This window comes from Triticum dicoccoides, chromosome 6B, assembly GCF_002162155.2.
Source record: "Triticum dicoccoides isolate Atlit2015 ecotype Zavitan chromosome 6B, WEW_v2.0, whole genome shotgun sequence".
Taxonomy (NCBI): domain Eukaryota; kingdom Viridiplantae; phylum Streptophyta; class Magnoliopsida; order Poales; family Poaceae; genus Triticum; species Triticum dicoccoides.
Window position 1 is genome coordinate 724,065,829 of NC_041391.1, and position 10,795 is coordinate 724,076,623.

At 43.4% G+C, this 10,795-nt stretch overlaps 1 pseudogene; it reads right to left on the reverse strand.

The window, feature by feature from the left end:
* Window positions 1-6,208: 6,208 nt before the first annotated feature.
* On the reverse strand, window positions 6,209-7,362 carry LOC119321695 (annotated as a pseudogene).
* Window positions 7,363-10,795: the final 3,433 nt, after the last annotated feature.

Consider the following 10,795-nt stretch of genomic DNA (forward strand, 5'->3'; position numbering starts at 1 on the left):
ATATATATGGCCGAATCATGTACTACACGGATACAAGATATTTTGATTGAATCTACTCCAATTTCTAACACCACACGGACACCAAAGTCCTAATCGGATACACTTGTCTAGCTAGCTAGTACTTACTTCTCAAAATAAACCTGTGCGCTGGCCCCTCCGGCAGACGTGTGAATCAAGCCTTCTAAAAAATCAAGATAAGGACAAACTAAGGGTAAACCTCTGAAAGAGTTTTTATATTAAACTTGGACATATAAGAGTCCAGGATACATGGCATGTGTTGTGATTGTAACATGGGCAATGTTAGAAAGCCCGCTGAGCTCCCATAGGAACATGCATCATGCAAACGAGGCGGCAGACGATGCGATGAAATTCAGTCGGTTAAGCACTAACCTTTCCTATTATTATGGCGTATGTCAGGCATCCAGTAAATTAGGGCATCGCTTTATCTTGCCCACAGTAATACGGAATAAGGTCCCGCATCAACGAGGCACCTTTAATCATTGGTATTGGGCCGACTCAATAGCTTTATTTCTTCTTTGCTTTTCGCTCATTAAATTTTTTTTTATTTTTTTTTTTATATTTTTAGCTAGAATTAAATTGATCCAATCTTTAATTATCATTCATGATTGACATTCTAAACATGTTATTTTTGTTTTTAGAAGACCAATGACATAAAAAAACATCTCCACCCACCCCCGCCGCCATATGTCACTATAAAGGTCCAAGGAGTTTCAGACTTACACCAATTTGTAGGTTTGCCTTTTCTGATTCAGCATAAGGGCAAACTATATACATGGCGATACAAAAACAAACATTATACGTCTCAATCAACTTAAAACATATACTATTTGTATTAAACTTTCATACTTATTTATAAATATTTCTATAAAATTATAAAACTAAATATTATTATTTTTCTTGGGCACAATTGATAATAGTGTTCTATGTTTTAAATTTCTAGTGTATATCATTGAAACACACACACACACATACACACACAGCATACTTAATGTAAAATATATGTTGTGGCCAAAGTTTTTTTCAAACAATGTCTCTTAAAGAAAGTCCTGGAACCCTTAAATGTGAGCAAAATAGAAAATAATGGAACACCATAGCTTCATCAATTATTATATGTAACTTGTGTCAAATTTTAGTGTATATATGTGTGTCGTCCTGCATATTTTAATATTCTTTCTCAAGAAATCCCTAAAATAATATCTCAAGAGAGATATATAAAGCATACAATTTTACAAATATCCCCAAAGTTGTTTCTAGTGTATGAAGTGGTACACATTAGTCCTAGAAAGGATGATGTAGCACCAGCCTTCCTTGGCGCTCCATAGGAGAAGGGTGTCTCTTGTTCGTCCATTGCTCGGTGGCGTGCGGCAAGAGCCTCTTGGGGGCACTCCGAGATCAGACGGCTCGGACCCGAACGACCCACCGGGCACGTGATAACCCACAAGTATAGGAGAATGTTTGTAGGCTTTTTCGACAAGTAAGAGTGTCGAACCCAATGAGGAGCTAAAGGTAGAATTTATATTCTATTCAAGTTCTATCGACCACCAATACAACTCTACATATAGTTAACGTTCGATTTACCTAGAACAAGTATGAAACTATTTTGTAGTATGATAGGATAGGTTTGCAAGAATAAAACTAGAAGTACTTAGCTAGAATAAAACTACGAGTAATTTGAAAGATAATAAAGTTAGTTGTTTAGTAGAGAGTTTTTTGTAACATAAGAGAAGCATTTGTCCCTAGGCAATCGATAACTAGACCGCTAATCATTTGCAAATTTATATGAGGGAGAGGCATGAGCTAACATACTTTCCTTACTTGGGTCATATGCACTTATTATTGGAACTCTAGCAAGCATCCGCAACTACTTAAGATCATTAAGATAAAACCCAACCATAACATTAAGTAACAAGTCCTCTTTACTCCCATACACAACAGCCCCCTTACTCGAGTGTAAGCTTCTGTCACTCTAGCGGGAATCATATTTCTGTCAGGGGTTGATGAGAGCTAAGCCTTTCTTTATTAACTTATTATGCTGAAAGTATTTGCGCACCAAGAAACCTATTTACAGTTTTACATGGCAAACAAGAATCTCCAGTTCCAGTTTGTTCAATGATGTAATTTGAGGCAGCTAATTTAGAGTGCAGGGGACATCTTCTCAAGTTCTCAGTCTAGTGAATTTAACTAAATCACACACTGATGACGATGCTTTCTCAACTCTAGATGATATTTTATATATATACAAGGAGAGGGCATACATTAAGTGGCATCTATATTGTCCTAAAATCAGAAACAGGTTACATAATCTATCAATTTTCACTATTTTAGCATAAGCTAGCCTCTTATTTCCAGTATCATCAAGACAGGTCTCTAGTGAATTTTGGGCGCTCATCAGTCATTACCGCATTTTCGAGTGATGATGCCATTATGGCCGTATTACCATTTCCATGTTTCAACGAAATTGGGGCTCCTTGATTTGAAATTCCAAATTAAATTAGAGGTTTCAGGGTTGGGGCGAATCTGGGATTGTTGCTCCTCGCCGACACTTCACTCGCTGCACCGACATCGCTCCTTCCCTCCCCTCCCAGAAAGAGAGCCTCAGACGAGCTGGTCCCGTCCGTCTGTCCCACCCCGCGACGCTCACGGGGTGGTCGCGCCTCCTCCGGCGTGAGGCTTGGGCATGACCAGAGCTAGGGTTAACGATAACTTGCCACATTGATGATCAACAAGTATAAGGGATCTATCGTAATCCTTTCGACAAGTAAGAGTGTTGAACACAGCGAGGAGCAAAAGGAAATGACAAGCGGTTTTCATAAGGTATTTTCTGCAAGCATTGAAATTATCGGTAACAGATAGTTTTGTGATAAGATAATTCGTAACGGGTAACAAGTAACAAGTGTAACAAAGGTGCAGCAAGGTGGCCCTATCCTTTTTGTAGCAAAGGACAAGCCTGGAGAAACTCTTATATAAAGCAAAGCGCTCCCGAGGACACATGGGAATCATTGTCAAGTTAGCTTTCATCATGCTCATATGATTCACGTTCGTTATTTTGATGTGGGTGGACCGGTGTTTGGGTGTTGTCCTTACTTGGACAAGTCTCCCACTTATGATTAACCCCTCTCGCCGGCAGCAACTCCTTGAGCAGATCTGGGCAAGGCGCAAAGCCTGGATCGCTGTGGGGCTACCTACAGACGTGGTGGATCCGAAGGAGGAGATGGAGGAGGACGGGAAGGACGCGGAGCAGGAGCAAGACGAGAAGGACATGGGGGACACTGGGATGCAGGTCTACAGATAGAGCAGCAGATGATCCTCGATTCTCTTCGGTCAGAATCGAAGGCGAAGGCCGGCCAACCGCTGTCGTCTGCAGGAAGCGGAGGCGGAGGCGGAGCATACTGCGGACATTGATGAGATACTCACGTATATGGATGAGGAGGAGGACATTGATGAGATACTCACGTATATGGATGAGAAGGAGGACACTAATGAGATACTCACGTATATGGATGAGGAGGAGGACATTGATGAGATACTCACGTATATGGATGAGGATAAGGAGCCGGAGCCCTCCTACGCGCCCATCGATATCACTATTGTTGTCACAGTCACTGTGAATTAATTATTGGTGACATGTGTCTTGTTTTACAAAGTCTTGCCCCTAAACCCAGGTTCACAAAATGCCTTTCTGCCTACACTTTTGTTCGTGGATCCAGCAAACTTTATTAAGGTTTACATGATACAGAAGGCAAAAAGAAATGCAGAGAGAAATATAAAAGGATAAAACATATAGCTAGGGGACTTGCACAATGCTGCAATACAGTTCAATGTTGACCAAGGTAAATTACGTTGACAAGACAAAAGCAACACACAGATTACCATCTCTCTTAAAGGATCGTATATATGCAGGGAAATATCAGGTGATACCACCTCTTGTATGCTCCCATGATATCGATTTTTAAAACCTAAATTTAAATGTTTCAAAGAAAATCAGGTTGAAACTCGATTTATCTACACAAAAATTGCTACTTCTAACTCACCTAGTCTATACGGCGATCGTCCATCGAGAAGTTGAGAACACATGGCTAGGCCCAAGGGGTCGATTCCTTCCGTCAGTAGGTAAAATTAATTACAAATTTAGTCAGGATTTCGTCATTAGTAGTCAAAAGCGGATTGACTCATTGCCTGGATTGGAGATCAGAAATTGAACCATCGCGTCTCGCATGTCATCACTCGCCGAGTCGCTGCTGCCGGAAGGGAATTGGGAGGCCCGTCGACATTCGCCCACGCCCTGGTTCGTATGGAATCGGATCATCCTGGTGCGACCGACTAGCAACGCACACATGCCTGCAACAACGGGCCCAGAGTCCAGCGGGATGCAGCCAAGTGTCTAGATTCTAGAAATTAGCCCGGTTCCCTTCTGATCGCTGGTATACTTAAATAAAAAAATGGATGTCGATATCCATCACACGTGTGGCATAATAGGCATTCGCCCACACACCATGTGTGGCATGAGCGGAGGGCAGCTCAGGCGGGCTGTGTGTGGGCGAACAGTAGGATTGCCCACACGTGTGGGCGCAGCTACTTCGTGTCACACACCCAACAAATACTACTCATTTTCACCCGCGCGAGTGGCGCGAAGCGAATATGCCTACACGTCCTGGCGCAGCTACAATAGGTACCCACGAGATGATGATTTAGTTGCCATCCGGATGGCAGATGTAGTTATCCGGGATGACAAATATGGTTGTAAAAGTATGGCAACTATCTCTGTTTTGATTAACTATAGTTGCCATGTCTAATTTATGGTAGTTGCTGCGTGTAATCAAACCATAGTTGTCGTGTGTGATTAACTAGTTGCCACATCTGGTCAAACAGTAGTTGCCATGTGTGTTTACCTAGTTGTCACGTGTGGTTAATCACAGTTGACATGTATGTTTACCTGATTGCCACGTACGCGCAACTGCAGTTGCCGTCTAGCAAACGAATCATAGTTGTCATGTGTGTTTACCTAGTTGCCATGTACGCGCAACTGCAGTTGCCATCCAACAACGTACGATTTGTCATGTGGGCGAAAAGCAGTTCGCCCACACGCGCGTGGACTAGGTGGTGGCTGTGTGGCATGTAGGCGATCTCTCCAATGCCCACACACCGGCCTTGTCCTACATGGCACGCGAAAAGTGCCTCGGTGTGTCAAGATTCGTGCAAACTGAAGTAGACGTTGATCCAGACGTGTGCGTGAGTTGCAATGTTGCCACATGTGTGAGCGTTAGTGTTTTCAAAAAAAAAATTGGGCCCTCGAAATTTATGGGCCACCTATGAGCCCCTTCAACAACAAGTCTTGAAGCACCTTCAACAACATTTCATCCTGTACTGCCTCCTCTTCTGTCCGTCTTCTATAGTCGTTGACATTTCATCCTCCTCCATGTTTTGCTTGTCCATAGTAGGAAATGAGTCTGTGTAGATGAAGGTAAGCAAAGTCTTGAACACTTTTGCTTCCGTGCCTTTGATCTGTATGACACCCTCCTTCATGGGGCCAAGGAGTTGTGCTATCAAGACTTTAGACCGGGCTGCGAGCACACACCGGTGTGCAGCAAACGTCTCGCCACTAGCCTCGAATGTCACGTCAGCACCCAGCTTATTTTGGAGGACATGTCTAAAATCATGGCACATGTTAGGCAGGAGCACCTCGATTGGCGCCACCAGACTCCTCGTCGGTGGAGTTGCAAATCGTGATGTCACAGCGAATGGTGGAGCAATCATCCTTTAGATTCTGTCAAGTGTTCAAGGGCGTCTCTTCTGATAACCTTGCCATGACCCCGAGAAGAAACACTGCCGGTGAAGGTGCATGTCTCAGTTTCACGGATGATGTACGTTGGATTCTGCTTATCAACCTGGTTGATGAAACTAAAACCAAACTTGGCTTTCACAGGCTTCTCGGCATCATCATCTTCATGAAAGTAAACATAGAGAGAAATAAAGTCGAGGCAATTCGAGTTTTTGCCCTTGGGGTAGTACCGAACGTACCAAAAGTGTCTCTTGTTTGATACTCCCTCCGTTCCAAATTAATTGTCGCAGAAATGGATGTATCTAGAATTAAAAAATGTCTAGATACATCCATTTCTATGACAAGTAATTTCGAACGGAGGGAGTACGTGAGTAGTCTTCAACCACAAGCAGGTGGCATCCTTCATTATTATTTGTTATTTGCAAGCATGAAGGGATAGGTTGAAACTACATTATCCCAGCCATCAATCGTCGTTATTATTTGCAAGCAAGAAGGGGGTTGGACCTGGATAAACTTCAAGCATGCCTCCTTCAATCCATGGCAGTAGTGCTACTCGGCTAGAGCAAGATTGGACATCACCGAGCTCGCCACTATGTATTCAGACAATTGCATTTCACACATGCACTTGAGTCATCGGAGATCGTACATGTCTGCCACCACAAACAAGTCTTGAAGCCATTGCAGCCACATTTCTTCATCCGTTGTTTCCTTTTCTAGTCCTTCTTCTAGAACTTGTAACATATCTTCCTCATCCATGTAGTCCGCGTCTATCTCAGGGCATGAGTCCGTGTAGATGAATCTAAGCAATGCCTTGAACACGTTTGCTCCCATGTCTTTGATATGTATGACACCGGACGTAGTAGTGACCTCCTTCATGGGACCAAGGAGTTGCGTCATGAAGACTTTGGACCGGGCAGCAAGCACAGAACGACGTGCAGTGAATATCTCGCCATTAACCTCAAATATCACATCAGCACCCACCTTGGTTTGAACGAGAATGTTAAAATGCCGGACTATGTCAGACAGGAGCACCTTGATGTCGTGGCCACCGGCATCTTTGGTATTGGGATCATGCGAACCAGTATGTCACATTGGATGGTGAAAGAATCACCCTTTAGATGTGCCGATCGTTCAAGGGCATCTCTTGCCAAAAACTTGTCGGTGCCCCAAGAAACATTATTATCGAACCTGCAAGCTTTATTAGTTGCACGAATGTACATCGACGTCTGCCTCTCAACCTGGTCGACGAGAGTAAAATTGACCCTCGCGTCCACTTTGTTATCGTCGTGGAAAAGGGATACATAGAGAGAGATGAAGTCGACGCGGTTCGGGTTCTCGCCATTAGGGTAGTATTCAATTAACCAGTCATGGCCTCCTATTTTGAAAGGACCAGCGTTGATGCTCTTGCTCGTGGATATCAACTCTTTGGTGCGCGAGTAGCCCTTGACCATCAACAGATGGTAGCCACTATCCGTGCCAGGGTCGACAGCCGACGTGTTGCAAGAGCACCCCTCGTGGCCTTCGACAATAGATACACCGGTGAACGATGACATGACGAGCCTATCATTATTCGTGCCAGAGCCACCGCTACTCCACTCACTGTTTCCCGACGTGGCTGCTCTCTGGAGCTCCACCTTTAGTACACCAACCGGGACTAAAGGATTTTTTTTGATTTTTTTTATTTTCAAATTTCTGAATTATTTGACAATTCAATCTCTAATCACTGCTCAACTATGAACCACTCATTTCAAATCGTCTAACTTCCCGACCGGTCACCCATCCTCTCACTACTCCAGCCTGAGCACGCTTAACTTTCGAGTTATATTCCCCCTAGTTTCCAAGTCCGCACTTGTTGTTTTTCTGACAATGCTAAGCTGTGAATCCTATTAACCCTTTGGAGTTGAACCTGAGCATTAAGCACCGTTTGAGTTTGAAACTATTATTCTAAAAAACAATAATTATTTAGTAACACTAATATTTCTTGAATAAGTAGTTTGACCACAGTTTGACCAGATCTGACCATAGTTTGACCAGATTTGACCATAGTTTGACCAAAAGTCAAAAAACAAAAAATAATTATTTGTTAACACTAATATTTATTGAATAAGTAGTTTGACCATATTTTGACCACAGTTTGACTAGATTTAACAAAAAAGTCAAAAAACTAAAATTTGAGCATATCTTCTTTTCCTTTTAGAATTTGAGGATTCTAAAAATTTGCAAACAGGCCTACGGATGTGGATTTTCGTGCTGTTTTTTTGATATATTATGCATTTTTTTTCGACATCGTATGCAAAAGATATGGCTGTTTTACTTTTTCATAACACTTTTTTGCAAAACATGTCCAAGTTTAAGTTTTTTAATTTTCCTAACTAGTAGACACTACTAGGGAAAAGCCTATACACATAATCTTACCAGCATCACGCTTTAAAATCAGGCCCTGCTGCTACTTAGCAGTAGCGCTCACTTTAAAACCTCGCTGCTGGTATAAGTTTATCAGTAGCGCGCACACACCAGGACGTGCTACTGCTAAAATTCCCACGACGGCGCGGCGAGGCCAATTATAGCAGCAGCGCGTTGGAACAAGGGGCGCTACTGCTATAGATCATAGCAGCAGCGCATTTACGCAATAATCGCTACTACTAAGGTTACTACAAAAATTTAGTCCCACCTCGCTCCGTGAAGAGAGTTTGTACCACCTTAAATATGTTATTTCTACAACTTTCACAAGCACTTGGTCTTCATTGAACTCTATGTGTAGGATCTGTGGCCGTAATAGGAATCCTCGCCTGTTCCTAAACCAACCGTCGAGGATTTCTATTGACAAATCAGATTGTACACAAAAAGACAATTGATGATCAATGTATTTTTTATGTCTATGTCTAACATAGCAGTAGCGCGTTCTCGGCCAAAGGCGCTACTGATAGGTCGTTTAGCAGTAGCGCACTTTGCTATAGCGCGCTACTGCTAAGCCATTCCATCTCCCCCCTCACCTATTCGATCCAGATCACACTCACACACACACTCGATCTCCCCCTCGTCGCCCCTCCTCCGATCTGCGCCGCCGTCACCTCATCCTCCTCGCTGGACTCGGTACCGTCCTCCTCCTCCGTCCTCCCTCCACTGGCCGCTGGCCGACCCCTCCTTGCTCCGCCTTCCTCCTCCATTCTCCCTCCACTCGCCGCCGGCCAGCCCCTCCTCGCTCCGCCTTCCTCCTCCATTCTCCCTCCACTCGCCGCCGGCCAGCCCCTCCTTGCTCCGCCTTCCTCCTCCGTCCTACTCTCTTCTCCTTCCTCAAGTCGCCCCTCCTTCTCCCTCCTCCCTGCTACATTTTGATTTAGTAGGCTAGTTCATATGCAACATTCTGACTTAGTTGATATGATTCAGTTGATTTAGTAAGCTAGTTGATTTAGTTGATTTAGAACATTTTGATTTAGTTGATTTAGTAGGCTGGTTGATTTAGTTGATTTAGTAGGCTAGTTGATTTAGTTGATTTAGTAGGCTAGTTGATTTAGTTGATTTAGAACATTTTGATTTAGTTGATTTAGTATGCTACTGGATTTAGTATGCTAGTTGATTTAGGATGCTTTGCTCATATTGCTTTAGGAAAATATCACATGCTACTGTTTTTCTTTCCTGTGAAGTGAATCATTAATCCTTTGCTCATATTGCTTTAGGAAAATGGCGTAACCACCACCACCACTATGTCGACTGTGCAAGTCAAGGTGCGCCAGCAGCCTTGCAACTGGCAAGCTGTTTGGCATCTACTTCCAGCCGAGTTTTCGTCATGCGGCGTAAGAAATTAGATGAAATGTAACAACTATTTTATTTTTAGTGTTGGCATTACTGCATTGTGTCATTTTTCTTTTCTTACACAGACCGTCCCATGCAATGTGAGGTTGACATTCAACAAGCCGACAGGAGACACTGTGACATTTGAGGCTCCTGGGGGGGCCGTACACTATGGAGGTCAAGAAAGGACGCAATATGTCGCAGATTGGAGGAGATGGATGGGCCCGTTTCCTCGCCCGCATGCGTCTTACTGGTGGTGAGTTGATCAGCTTCTCCTTAAGAGCAGAAAGACCCAAGCTGGCTGTCATTTATCTCAACCTGGTGGAAGATGATGAAGATGACGAAGATGATGAAGATGACGAAGATGATGCAGATGAAGAAGATGATGAAGATAATGAGGACCCACTCGATGAAGATGATTAGAACCCACTTCATGAAGCCATCGTAGCTCAAAGAATGAGGCTGAGCGAGGAGGAGGTGTGCAACCTATGGGACATAATTCCACCACGTGCTGACTTTGTCGGGGTGCCATTCGTGACCCGCCTGACAAGTACCATGGTCGATCGACATGATATGGTATGTTATACTTACAAATGCAAATTATCCGATGATATGCTTAGTGTAGAGTCCAATGATATGTTGTGTGGAATCTAGACTTAATAGAAATATATTTGCAAGAGTATGTGTGAGGCTATTTATTAATTGATATGTTTTTCTTATTCAGAAATTGCCAAAGAACCTATCTGTGAGTTGTGGTATCGATCCTGATGAAGAAGGCTCAGCTGGACTACGCCTTACCGCAAGGGGCTCCGTCACCACCTGTACTTACCGCATGGACACAGATGGTCGCACACACTTAAACTCGGTTGGGTGGAAGAGATTCCTCGTTGGCAAGAATCTTCGTGTTGGACAGGCCATCCTAATTACTATCAGGAACACCCACCGCCCAGGCTTGAGGATGATGATCGTCGTCGATATCATCTAGAACTACATATGTGTGTGTGGCTATATCATCTAGAACTACATAGGATGATCGTCATCGATATCATGTAGAACTACATATGATGATCGTCGTCGATATCATCTAGAACTAAATATGATGATCGTCGTTGATGTCACCTTGTACTGCTTGAGCATGCATGTTGAGTATATATGAAATTGTTATCTAGTACTCCCTCGGTTCCAAATTACTCGTCGTGGTTT